We start from the raw sequence: 6000 nt of genomic DNA, 5'->3' as shown, positions 1-6000 counted from the left end.
AGAAATTTAAATAAATTCTCTATACTTCCATTGTTTGTGCTGTTCTTACATAGTACCAAAAGTGAAATAATTTCTAGTAATCATGGAAAAGTAGAATAGATAAAGCTACTGTATCTCTCCGACTGACTGGATTCTTACATAAAATTAGAAAAGGTCATTTCATGTACCTAAATTTCCTGAAAGTAACTGGTACAACAGAGAAATCAAGAGATGTTAATCAGATATAAAAACCAGACCTACGACCAGAACTTCTATACCTCTTTAAGGTTCCATGTGGAGGTGGATTAAACCATGCAGCACTAAAAATATTTGAATTGTATTCACCAGAATATGATCTGCCACCTAGCAAAAAAAACCCCTTAATTCAGACATACAGAGGAATAATTTTGTGTCAACATATGTTTAGCAGCAGAGAAGAAGGTATTGATGCTTGTGTTTCTTTCATGCTGACAGAATGTACCTCTTGGAATAATATAAAATGATACCATACACAAAGCGTCTTCCTAAGTCTCAAGACTTACCTAGAGAGAAAGACCACTGGAAGAAAACACCACTGGATCTTGTGCCTTCCATTTACAAGCATGCCTTGACAAAAGCATATTTCAACACATAAAAAAGCAGCAATCAAGTATGGCAATGAAATAATGCATGAAAGGGCTTTGTAATAAGAACCATTTAAGTAAATTTGAAGAGCTGATTCATTCACTGCAGTCTAACAGGTCATAACTCTGAACCAACCTACCCTGAAAAGTCTCATCCAGGTTTTGGAATTTGTGGCTCTAGGCTAAGAGGTTGAAAGCTTCATAATTTATCTATGTTCTTATTCCTGCCACAGTATGAAAAGGATTGTGAATTGTTTATAACTAAAGCACTAAATAGAAAGCAAATGGCTTTTATACGAAAGGAAAAAATACCAACCGACATTCAATGTCAGTGAGAGCAATGGTTGTCTAATCTGTTTTGGTTCACATAAGTTCTGGGTACTGCAAAGACTCAAAGATATTTTTCAGAGTCAGTGAAAATTGTTATCCTTAAATGAGAATCTGAAAAAAAAGATGATAGAATTAAACATACAAACAAAGGTATAAAGAGAATGCTAGAGTAAATAAACATAGTTGAAAAGTGTCTGGGTCAAACAATGCTGTACCATGTCTGTACTGAGAGTAAACATTTTGTGAAACCTATGTCTATCTCTGTGCGAGCTGCAATGAAACACAACACAACACAAAACATAAGGAGCAGAAGATACATTAAAATAACCAATAATGTAAGCTGCATTTTTCTTGAGCATATTGTTATCCGTTTGTTGACAGTGAAAGCTGACAGCAACAAAGGGTGGCCTGCTGACCCAAGAGACCACAACAGTATCAGCAGATGTTCATTGTTCCTTGAGAAAGAGAGTTCAGATGAAGTCAAATGGCTTCAACATTTGCCCTAACCCAGGCTTCTGGCATATGTTTGACTTTGACTAGGATTAGGGCAAAAAGGAACAGGAGACAGGATCTTCCACATTTGAAATCTTAAAAACATTCCAATGAGTCACTTGGTTAATGTTTCTCCATATAAAACTCAAAATTAGTCATTCCTCAGTTCTTATTTTGATGAAGAGTCTTTTGCTTACTTTCTTCTGCATAATTTGGGAATACATTCTACTCAAGCATATAAACTCTGTGAATTTATAGTATGTCTTGTTCTTTAAGGAAGTATTCGTTTTTTCTTTGATTTTATGTTGCATGTGTCCTGTTTAACAGTTAGGAAAGAGTGAGAAAACCAGAGCTACTAAAAAGATAAAAGGAGATAACCTTTGAAGATTGTGGATGTCTTATTAACTCTCATTAACAATAAAACCACCAAGAAAATCTTCTTTATTTATTCCAAGTCTCAATATAAAAATACGTACATATTCTGAACTGGTTTTCAATCCAGTTTTTATTAAATAAAACATGTTTCTGGCTCGTGTACTATAAAATTACCACCAACTCTCAAGTCTCAGATATATAACAGCTCCTGCAATAATACCATAAATAAGGCTGATGATTTCAAAGCTACCTAGAAATTTACAACTTTACTTATCTTATTGTAACATTTGTTTATATATATACAAGTATCACTGAAGAGCTCTTGGAGACATAAATTTGGGGATTGGCTGCAATGTTAGCAGATTATGAAAGTGGAAGTTAATTATTAAGAATGGAAGACAAATACTAGATCAAGTAAGTTATAAGGAAGTGTACATGTAATGTTAGTATTGCAAAATAAGAACAGATGTAGACCCCTGAAGTTGTAAATCTTTCTATAATTTCATGTTTCACTGCGTGGAACAGAGTAAAACTAAATGCATTTTCCCAGGTGACCCGAAATATCTGATTTGTTTCAAAGTCCTTGTGAACTGATACTTCATAGATCACTGAAATTGCATGACTTGAATTATTCAAATATATACAAGAAATGCCAGGCTTTCCCTCTTTGACTTTACATATTAATGTGTATCTCTGACACAACCACTCATCAACATATACTGGCAAAGAAAAGAGTTTCACTGATTATACTGTAAGCTCATTGAGTCAGGCACTGCTTTTTTATTGTACGTGGCAGAGCACACAGGCCTGTGGTTGATTCTCTCTAGTGCTACCCCAATATAAACACAAACCAGTACAAATACAATGGTGACATTCAGATCATACGTCAGAATAGAAATGGAATTTGCATCCTTTACAAAACCTGATGTTCTGCAGCCAGTAGAGGTTTTTCAAAAGAAGATTTATGGGAGATGGGTATAAAGAAAAATAAAGTTAGGGTATTGTGAAGATTTCATTATATAGAAAGAACCAAGATGAAGTTTTCGTAACGAATCCTGTTTGCTTGCCTGAAGTCTGTTTACTTGCCCAAAATCTGAAAGCTGACAGTGTGACCAAATATGATACTCTGAGAGAGATACAAATAGTGAAAGCTCATGTCCTATTCCCACAGAGTTATGTCAGTGCTGATTTGAAAGGACTCAGGTCAGTTTATCAAGATGATAAGTATCCACCTAGCACTATGACTTCTACAGTCATGTAATAACATCAAAATCTGAGTTAGCTTGTATATGTACATAGAATCATAGAATATCTCAAGTTGGGAGGTATCTATAACAATTATCGAGTCCAACACAATGTATCTGTAGATATTTGATTATATGTATTTGATATATTTGTATTTATTTATACATATCAGACTTGATTTAAGGAACACTGAAGACTGTGGGAAGACTTGCATTGATTCACTGATTAAAAAGAATTAATGTAGATTAAAGCAAAGAATCAGGTTCATTTTTGACTATGAGATAATATCAAAATTTTGACTTCAAGTAACTGAAAAGTTGTGTAAATTGTGGCTTCTGGTCACCCTTGACATCCTCTCCTAGACTGAATGGAGAGTGAGTGTATGCCAAGATGTCTTCTGCAGCACTGACACCTTGACAGTCCTGATCAGGGCCCCACCTAGAGAGTTGTAAAGCACCTTTCTTATCACTCAACCAGATTCTCTTCCCTCAAAAAAACAAGACACAAGAGAGGATGTGTGCAAGATATTGCCTCTAATAGTTTGGAGCACAGTCAGAACACATGTGCATGGATACATGTGCATGGCTATCTGTTTAGATGTAGCCTACACATACCTCTAGTCACAAATGTGAGTAATAGTTGCTTTCTCAGCACTGCTACAGAAGCAGGGAACTGTATAACCTATCTCATTTTGCTTGCTAGCAGCCCTCTACTGCGAAGATACTACTGGAACTTTCCAAGGTCTAACATCCCTGTTGGTCTGTTGCTTTCCCTGTGTATTGCGGGTGTCACAGTGGGGTGACAGACTCATGATTTTCCACAACCTAGATTCTAGCAGAAACACATTTTAATCTCTTTGTCTCAAATACATCCTTTATTCCTTAAATGCTTGGAAGGTTTTACCATGAATGAATATTTTCAGCTGAGAGAGAGAAGTAAAGTATTCCTTTGATAAACAAAAAAAAATTTCAGTTAGTAAACTAAGGCCCTTTACATTCTGTAAAAAAAAAATATTGAAAACTCTAGTTTATAATGGAAAGGACAATTTGAGTTTAGAGCCACTGTCTGTATTCTGTTAATCAGCTTATTTTAACTGTACATTTCAATAGTATTTAATAAGTTAACAATGCATTTTATATCCATAAACCTTCAAAGACAAATGCCCTAATGGCTTCCAAGTAATTTACAATGTTGGAACAGAATACTGCGGTAAAGGTTTTCATATGCAGTATTGCTTATTTTGCTTTAATAGAAAAAATCATTTTACAGAGTATACATTTATTTTATATAGCCAGCCTTGAGAACTGAGCAAATTTATTTACAGGAACCACTGAGCAGTAGGGGAACCTGGCCAACTCTGCCTTATATGCCTTTAAGTCAGCCAGATGAGAAGCAGCAAAGCGAAGACAGAGGTGACTGTGTATCAAGAGTGGAGGATGTCTCCTGAAACCGGAGAGACAAATGTACTGTTGTGGCTTTTCACACATTGCCATGGATAACCTTTCCTTTACTGGTGAGATTTGCCATCAAGAATAGAGGAAAGTCTACTTTATTCCTACAGCAGAAAATGCTGCAGCTTTTCTGCTTTGCAGGCCACCGCGAACTCACTGCAATTCACCCCACCCTTGAGTTCAAGTTTTCACTTATAAACTACCCAGTGATCTAGACCACATAGAAGGAGATGTCCCAAAGCTTATGATAGCAGTCAGTAACTCCCTTCAGGCACAACTGGACTGTTTGTAGCAATGATTTAAGTCACCTGTGAGGGAAGCAGAGCACTGTGAAGCACTTGTCCCAGACTGTTGCAGGATGCTGGAGCTACCTAATTTCCCCAACCTCCATTCTAAGTGTGGGGTGCTCTTCTTCAATTTTGCATCCTCTAAACTAAATACATACAAAAAAAAAACCACGTCAAGAATAAAACACGAAACTATTTTTCTGGGAGAGTGGTTAAGGACGAGATTGACCCACATGGGACAATATAAGAAATGTCACACAAGCTGAGTTGCTGAGTTACTCTCAGGTAGAAGGCAGCACAAGAAACTAGAAAGAAATGAAATAGTAGGGTGATCTAGGCCTTGTTTTGTGGTTTTGATAGTTTCATGGTTTTAATACTGTTGTAAGCTGACAGGAATAGAGGCCAAGTATTCAAAGCTGGTGGCTTAACTGCTGTCAACTAACTACTGAGAAGTGACACAGCTTGAGCTAGTCCCTCCTTCCTGTTCATTGCCTTGAGTAAAATGTGTGAACCAGAATAATAAACTTCTCAACTAACCCAATCTAAATACATAAAGAGTTATAGAGTTTTTCCATGTTCATAATAGATGAAGCCACAAACTATTTTACCTCAGTGAACAAAACACCTGAGCAGAGCAGAAGGAAGAATCACTGAATGTGACCTTTGAGCGGATGCACACTTGTATAGTAATTAATTCTTGTTATTAGCTGACACTTTAATTGACTTTAAATAGAATGTAAAACCAAAGTTTGTTACCACACCTTTTGCACGACCAATATTAAAGCTAATTTCTATGCTGTCAGGTAATGAGTCATCAGTGTCTGCCCATTATATGGGATAAAATTCTTAGGCTTCATTTCTTATCTCAGATGCATCCGGGGCACAGTAGAGCTGTTAAACATTTCATCCTATATAGTGTTCATCTTTCAAAAACATGATATTGGTAATATTTTTTCACATAATTGACTGAGTTCTTCACATAATATTTCTGGAAATCACTGTCATCTGTTTCAACACATGTGTGTGAAGGATTTACTTCTAAAAATGAAGGAATGATTTTCTAGACAGAATATGAAACAGGAACATACCAATTTAGCACAACAATGTGGCAATATACCTTTGTCTTCATTTTGACATCTCTCACTCCTGCTCCTGCTTCAGTGTGACCATTTTTAACTGTATTAATAATTTCATGGCAGAAAAGAGAGTGGATAGCTC

The sequence above is a fragment of the Chlamydotis macqueenii genome, chromosome 2 (assembly GCF_036417535.1).
Source record: "Chlamydotis macqueenii isolate bChlMac1 chromosome 2, bChlMac1.mat, whole genome shotgun sequence".
NCBI classification, from domain to species: domain Eukaryota; kingdom Metazoa; phylum Chordata; class Aves; order Otidiformes; family Otididae; genus Chlamydotis; species Chlamydotis macqueenii.
Note: the sequence above shows the minus strand (reverse complement) of the source record.